Here is a 7827-nt window from a genome sequence, read left to right as displayed (position 1 = left end):
CTGTTCCCGCCCTTTCTGGCTGACCAACGGCTTTTCCCGCCCTTTCTGACTGATACCTCTTTTCCTGCCCTTTCTGACAGACCAATGACTTTTCATATCCTTAATGACTAATGACTTTCCTGAAAGCATGCACTGACTGAGCCTTGATTGCTCAATCTTGATCCCTACTAGCACAGTCAGGTGGCTAACGAGAGGTGAGGTGGACTTTTTAAACAGCATGATAATAGCTGCCATGTAGAAAGAGCACCGCATGTGGAGGGAATAAGTGGCTCCTAGGCAGGGATAAAAGGTTGTACAGTAGCCCAGGTGTGCACCTGCAAGCAAGGAGTGGGAGTGAAAGGTGTTCTAGGCTGAGGAAAAGAGGGAGGGGCTGCAGGGGCGCAAGGCTGGCAAAGGTGTTGAGAAGCCGAGAGGAAAGTTTAGGGGCAGGTACCCAGGTCTGTGGCAGGCAGCCTAAGTCTGTGTCTGACCAACAAAAGCTACACAGAGGTATTAGAAGTACAAGGCAATGAAGAGTATCCATACCCTGTTTCCCAGACAGAGTGCAACAAGCAGGAAAAGGGAAGGGGCTAGGAGAGGTCTTCAAATGGCTGGGTTATTAGAGAAGAGACAAGGGGAAGTGCAAAGTAAGAGGGACAAAGAGAGGATGCTGAAAACTGCAGTGCAATATTTTACCAACCCCAAGTATTCAAAAAATCCTGAGTCCCTCTCCCCAACCATAGACTCTGACTTAAAATTATGGGATTTTGAAAAATAATAAATATTTTATCTTTTTATTTGTCTTCTGTTTGAGACTTCAGTGTACACCCACGTCATGTTTTCAAGTTTCTCTCTACAAACAGGAGGGTTAGAAACTTACTTTTTTTTAAACTGAAAACTGAGGTTCTGGATCACTGGATTCCAGGAGCTTGGGCTTTTTGAAAAAAAACCCACAATAATTATTGCATGATAAAATCATGGGAGTTGGTGTGGGATATCCTTAGTCAGAGAGCATCTTGCAGTGTCACTCCAAGTGGGATGCCAGGGTGCTGGAAGTGGGGAACAATAGATTTAAGTTTTTATCATATTCAAGTGTTCCATACACTGTTTCCCCCCGTTAGTAAAACTTTTAGTTCTCTCTCTCTCTCTCTCTCTTTAAAAAACAAACAGCCTTTCTTTTCATGCCACCTTTAAAAAGAGATGTCCTGGCTTAAGAAGAATTTCTGAAAACCTATGGTCTTCAACACTGCAAGTGTCAATTTCTGCTTTCACATTAGTGCAATCTGATCACAGCTCTCATTGAGCCCTATTGGTGTTGCATGAGTATGTTAGTAGAAATCTGTCCTCTGTTTCTTTAATAGTGGTTGTTGTGGCAAGATTATTCCATTCTTTTGTGGAGGAGCCCAACTGCAGAAGAAAAAGCAAAGTTGGAGAATTTATTTTGTGCTGTCTTCACCTTTACAGTTTTTGATATACCAAAGATTTTTGTATTGTCAACTCATAACAGCATCATAATAATTGTCAGGCTGAAAGTAGTGGTTTAGACTCTTGGTTAGGGGGTAAGTTGGGGGATATGCACATTGAAGACGTCTACATTTTTTGAAAAAATTCCCACTGTTACTAACACCAGTTTTGCTGCATTGTAGTTAGCAATGTTGTGGGCTGCCTAACATCTAACTGTGTTGTTTAGACTTGTCCTAGGAGGACTTGATGTCATGATGCTTAAAAAGTTGGCAACCACTAGCAGCTGGTCTTCACTGGCGTTCCCAGTGTTGCTACCATCAATGAACCCTTGCTCCCTATACTTGTTGGAGTAAGCAGCCCAAATCCAGCCTGGGTTGGTAGTAACAAATCCACAAACATATTCATTCAAGGAAAACCTCAGGCTATGATAACATGAAAACAAAGTGCTGCAATTATCAGAGGCATACAAAAGAAGAGGGAATTAATAAATCCTTGAAATTCTCAGATCTTTAATCTTGACTCTTTGGCCTTTAGGTATCTTCAGATCACTCAGGAAATATTTATGCAAAACCCTCATAGCTCTTTTCAGTAATTCCATGTCAAAATCAACAGAGTCGGAGAGTTTTGTTTGATATAGAACTGACAAAATTATACAATGCCCTTAGCAACAGATTTCAAATAAAACTGCATATGTGAACTTGCAGGGAGGTATTTTAATGACTTACTTCTTCCAGCAAAGCAGTAAACCTCAATTTAAAAAAGCATGACCCAAATACTGAATGCCTTGTCCAGTGTTAGCTAAGTGTAAGCAGGAATTGAGAGCAATAAACAACAATAATAAAATAATAATAATAAATAATAAAACCCCTCTATGTTTCAATATTTATTCATGCCAAACCAAAAGCCCACATAAAACTAGCATCCAGAAAATTATCAGTTAATCTACAAACACTGGGCTATTTCCGGAGGTCCTAATTCATTTTTTACTTGGCAAACTCTGAGAGATCTCAATAAAAAATGAGTTAGAGCCCCAAGTACTGACTCAATGTTTTCCACGTATATGAGAAGAAAAAATGACTGAAAGAACAAATAATGATCCATTATATTAGATGCTGAAATGGAAAGAGAAAGAGGGAGCAAAAGAAGCATAGGTGATGCAATTGCCTCAACATTCGCTGAGTGTCTGAAAGCACATGAGCAGTAGAGGACACCACAGACAGCAGACATAAGAAAAAGTAATTGCTTCAGGTTTTAACCTATAGCTGCACTAGTCCTTGACAAAATTGCACAAGGTAGATAATGAGATACATTTGTATTTGTTAGCACAATTAAAAAATATCCTTGCACCAAAAAGTTCTCTTCATTAGGTTTTCTTTGCTTTTACAAATGTATGCTTTATTTAAGGATATTTTTAAAGGTCATTATACTATAACATGGTCTATCAAATTTTAAAATAATTTCTGTAAATGACTGAAGAGACTTTTCTGGTTGGATTTGTGGGTCCAGTCAAAAGTAAAAAGTATTACATTAAATTAAAGTGCATGTTTAGCTTAATGCCACATTTTTAACTGACCCCAGACTTAAAAGTTATTCCTATATTAACAGCTGTATCAAGCAAAGTACTCCACAGACTAATATATCAAAGTATGTGGACTTTAAATGCTTTTTTTTTCTGTTCATTGCATATTTTATCTGAAGAAGATAAATTTTTTCTTTGGTATGGTCAGTCTCTTTCCTACAGTGATTTTTCCATGATTGTGATGATACTCCTCACTCACTAACTAGGCCATAATTAATTACTTTAACGGACCAGTAACCATAGTAGTGGCATTGAGATATCAAGTCAGTTATTTTCAAACTGTGTATGAAAATCATTTCTAAGTAATCAATCCTAAACAGAGGGAGAGGCCTATGAAATGTCATGCAGCAGCGTACAAGCAAAACTGGTTGGCTTAGTTCTGCCATCCTTATATTCCCATTGACACTTACCACATTGGGAAACATATTGCCCTTGATCTTATAGAAGGGAGAACTCTTTTAGTCTGTGACAGCATGAGACCAGGTACAATGCTAAATATGTGGGCCATTAGGAATGCTTAGTAGGTTGGTGGAAGCTGGCATACCAGTTGCTTCTGCTTAGTGATACTTTAAAAAACAACAATAACAAAACCAAAACATTTCCACGAAAGTCATGTAAGAGCTTCCTGGGAGTGCAACTAGTAAGTTATATCAAGTTTCCGTCTCTTTTCAGCTTCCTAAAATGATGATTTGGACAAAACTTGAAACTGTGTGAACTAGCAGATTTTACTGTGAACAAGTTAGTGGAGTAGGGGAGCCAGATCCCTCACCTACCATTTATATGAACAAAGCCCAGGGAAATAGAAGATGAAAAGTCACGCACCGCTAACAGTTTACAAATGGTATATCCCTTTCTATTTGACATGATTTGATAAAAAAGAAAATCTAATACATGTTTTTATCTTATATAACATTTGAGTGAGAAACACCTGCAAGTCATTTACTATCCAGTTAGCCAAGTCTATAATAGGAGGATTTTAGTTTCTGACCCTTTTCTTTGTCTTGAATCATTTAGCCATATATAAATTCTGACAGGTCTTGTCTTTTGTGGAAAGGAAGCTTGCATCTAATCTCTGTCACAGTGGTTTTCAGAACTAACATTTTCTAATGCCTCTAGAGATGTTAATACTGTTTTTGGGGGGTGAGGGGAGGGAGGGCCAGAAGGGTAATGGAGAAAAAGCAAGACTGACAAAGTAGTATCAACAAAATGTTCCTTATCTCTTACAGTATGAACGTTGTGTACACTTTGTTTTGTTCACAATAAGTGAGCAGCAGGCAGGCAGAGTAGTAGGGAAAAGATCTTTATTGAGCATGCATAGAAGCACGTATTACATGCTGAGAAATCAGTGCTTGCCTAGTACCACCCTCGCCACCAACTCCCATTCCTGAGCTCACAGCAAAATAGGGTACTCCTAAAACCTGACTCTTTCTTCAGGCCCACTCATCGTGTCACATACTTACATGTGTCACAGTTTTAAGGCAGAAAATTGTATTTGATCTATTTAGTATTCAGACTATAGTGGCATTATTTCAACATGGCTGTATTGATATGTTAAAATATGTTAAAAGAACATTATTAAGGTTGCACAGTCAAGCATTCAAAAGATAGGAAATACCAGAATTAAGGCTGTCTCAGAAACCTTAATTTGCCCCCCCTGATGCATATGCATTATGATGCAGTCATTCACACCAACAAACACCCACCCTCCACCACTACCACCACCACCAAAAAGCAAACTGGAAAAAAAAATAATTCCATCATGTCACATCATATTGACACCCACATGGGTCACCACAAGGGTAGAACCTTTACATCCACCACACCGGTATCTGCTTCTTGAGCTAATGGAGTAACTGACGGCAATAGTAGGCTGTCATCCTCTAAGTGCATAAGCTCTAGAGGGGGATGGGACACTTTGTCAGTGGGTTTCACAGATATTTGCTGACAGCAGAGGAAGGTGAGATTCAGGGTCTGGAGATGTTCCATTGCAGGCTCTAGATGGGAGTATTTCCTAGGGCACACAGATTCTTTTTCCCATTTCCCCCTGTTACCCTGTCCCCCCAACCTATTCCTGTCCCAACCTTCTCCCTTCTTTGCTCCTCATCTTGGTCACTTTGCCCTCAACTAGTCAGTCCCATTTCTACTCCACGGACTTCTCATTCCAGTTCCCGTTTGTTTGCATAGGCTGTCCTAGTCTTACCCATCTGGACTCATCCTTCCAGTCCAAGTCTGCCCCAGCTCCCAGTGTCCTTGCCCAGCTAATGGGGCTAGCAGAGTGGGGTGGGCTGGAGCACAGGAGAGAGAGGCTCCCTGCTTTCAGTTCTGGTGCCAGGAGCTGGCCCAACAGTGAAAATCCTACTCAGCCCTGTGGTGGAGCATGCCCAGTGCAGATGGAAATCTTTGGAAATTTAGCTCCAAAACTCTCTACTGAGCATGTGCAAAGTATGATTTTTCAAAGGTTTATAACCTGGACAAATATAGGAAAATTTTCATGGAGATGGCACATCCCTGACACAAGGGCCACCCCCTGCCACACTTCAAGTCTCTGCTACTAAGAATGGGGTGCTTCTCAAAGAAAATGTTGCCAGAATTTGTTAACATAGACAAAACAATATTTTTCCTTTACCTCATTCTTGGAAATGGTGAACAATTTTAACTGAAAATTTCCCCAAAAATCAGCCTGAAGCAGACATCTAGTATGAAAAATTTCTTCCCAAATGGTTAAAGTTTGGCAAAGCTGTAAGCAACAAGGTCTTATAATGAGAAATGTTGGGTAACCTTAATAATAGGCAGTGCTATCAGCCTCAGCTATAATTACTACTTTTATTTTTTTAAAGACTATATTGTTGTGAGGGTTTAAAGAATACCAATAGAGTCAGCACTTCTAATAAATACTTCAAGTCTCCACATTATGATGAAAGCACAACAAAGAGTCTGTTTTGCAGTTGAATAGACATTTTTCTGACATGTAAATAATATGAAAAATTATCCAGATATCTTCTGGACAAGGCACTAAATTGTCTCTTCTCCTGCCTATCTGCTGGTTGCATTGATAAGTGTTAAAAAGCATATGGCACTTGGATAATCCAAATGATGTGGCTAACGTTCATTCTCGCAGGTGCTGTTCAATAAATACCTGTATATTAGTTTAATAAATAATAAAATGGCCTCTGGCATCAAAGGGATTATGGATGAATTACAGGCAAGCAATCTTCCCTCCTCCTCACCAAATGGCTGCTACAGTTGTCTGCACAGTAAAGGCTGGATCCAAACCCTTTTAAGTCAACAGTGGAAGTTTTTCAATTGCTTTTGAATCAGGCACTATATGTTGTAAAAATATTTAATTCAGAATGTCTTTTATACCTTGGTCATGTCACAACTTGAATCTAATGATCAGTGATTGAGCCTATCCCCAACAACAGCTGCATCATTTTTGTCTGACTTCAAAACGTCTAAAATATTTTGTTCCTTTGCTATTTTCCTTATGTTGGCCAAATCCTAAAAAACATGCCCGCTCAAGTGTGATTTGCTCTTTGAACCCACAGTTCCAGGTGCTGTGTATTATAGATTCTTTGGGCCAAAATCTGCTCTCAATTATACTCATGCCACGCCACTGAAGTCATGGGTGTAACCCAATTGACAGTAACAGGTATAACTCAGGATGGAATTTAGACCCTTGTTATTAGTCACCTAATAATGCCTAGGGGAAGTGAAGTAAAAGGATGATGTAGCAGCCTACACTGACATTGGGCACTATGAGTCTTACAAATAATGAGCTAGGTGGGGCAGTTGATTAATACACTAGATTTTCATCCCTGGAAATCTAGACTCAAATCAGTTTTATTCACCATTTAAAATGCATTTGGCGATTTTAGCCTAGTTTCTAATGTCAATTAGTCCACACTACAAAACCACACACACATGCTTTTGGACAAATGGCAATCTTTGCTTTAAAGAGTCCTAGGGCTGAAATAAAAGGGATGTAAAATAAAAGATAAGGAGAGAGAGAGTGTGTGGGTGTGGGTTAGGGGAGGAGAGAAAACAACTTCATTCACATTTAAGAAGGACTTCATCCCAAAGCATGGTTAATCAACTTGTTTTGTAAATGTTCTGGTTCTAGTGAGTTGGTTAACATTAACAAGCTTTTAAAATGAATCTCTGATTGGTTTTCTATATTTCCCTGCTATGATGAATTCTAAGTTCCTTTAAACTTTTTCATAGACCTCTTATGTGTGTGTAGGTCACTCTTCTTTGTCGGCTCAGAACAAACCCAGATGAGTCAGATGAATGTATTGTTGTGAGCCACCTTCCATATTTGAGCATGGAGGAAGATATAACTTTTACTTCTCATTTGGCAATGTGGACTGCTAATGAATTTGATTCCTGGCTCCATGGGTCTGCTTCCAAACAACTTTTTGGCTCTTGGATCTGGACTGGGTTCTGAAAGGTATCAAGCCAGAGAAGCCCTGAGGGCACCCTGCAGCCAAAAAGAGCATACAGCTCATAGCTATGGGAAGGTGTTAAATAAATATTCTGGAAATAAAATTACAGTACCAGGGAAGATAAAGGCAAATTACTAGTATATAGAACTCTCTCTAGCTGACCTCAGTCATCCAGAAGGGAGCTCAGCCCCATGTTAGGGTCTCAAAGGTTTGAATAAAATGTACTTACTATACTCTCTAAGGACAAAGCGCTTTGGTCCAAGTTTGGAAGACTGTGGACTAAGTACTTGTCTACACAGGGAAATTGATGGGAATAGCTATTGCAGAATAAGGTATTCCACAGTAATTCTCTGTGTATCTCCC

The 7827-nt window shown here is 39.4% G+C and overlaps 1 protein-coding gene across 5 annotated transcripts in view; it reads left to right on the top strand.

Moving 5' to 3' along the window:
* Positions 1-55: 55 nt before the first annotated feature.
* BMP7 (bone morphogenetic protein 7) overlaps positions 56-7827 on the top strand; it is a 79885-nt gene continuing 72113 nt past the window's right edge. For 2 of the 5 annotated variants that reach the window (XM_039497788.1, XM_039497787.1), the window contains exons 1-2: positions 56-194; positions 3695-3863. The gene's annotated coding sequence lies outside the window, so the exon portion shown is untranslated. Of the gene's footprint in view, positions 195-428; positions 490-3694; positions 3864-7827 lie in introns of those variants that run through there. The other 3 variants (XM_039497789.1, XM_039497792.1, XM_039497791.1) reach the window with 3 other exon arrangements.

Source organism: Mauremys reevesii, linkage group 13, assembly GCF_016161935.1.
Source record: "Mauremys reevesii isolate NIE-2019 linkage group 13, ASM1616193v1, whole genome shotgun sequence".
Classification (NCBI taxonomy): domain Eukaryota; kingdom Metazoa; phylum Chordata; order Testudines; family Geoemydidae; genus Mauremys; species Mauremys reevesii.
This window is presented reverse-complemented; position numbering and strand designations above follow the sequence as displayed.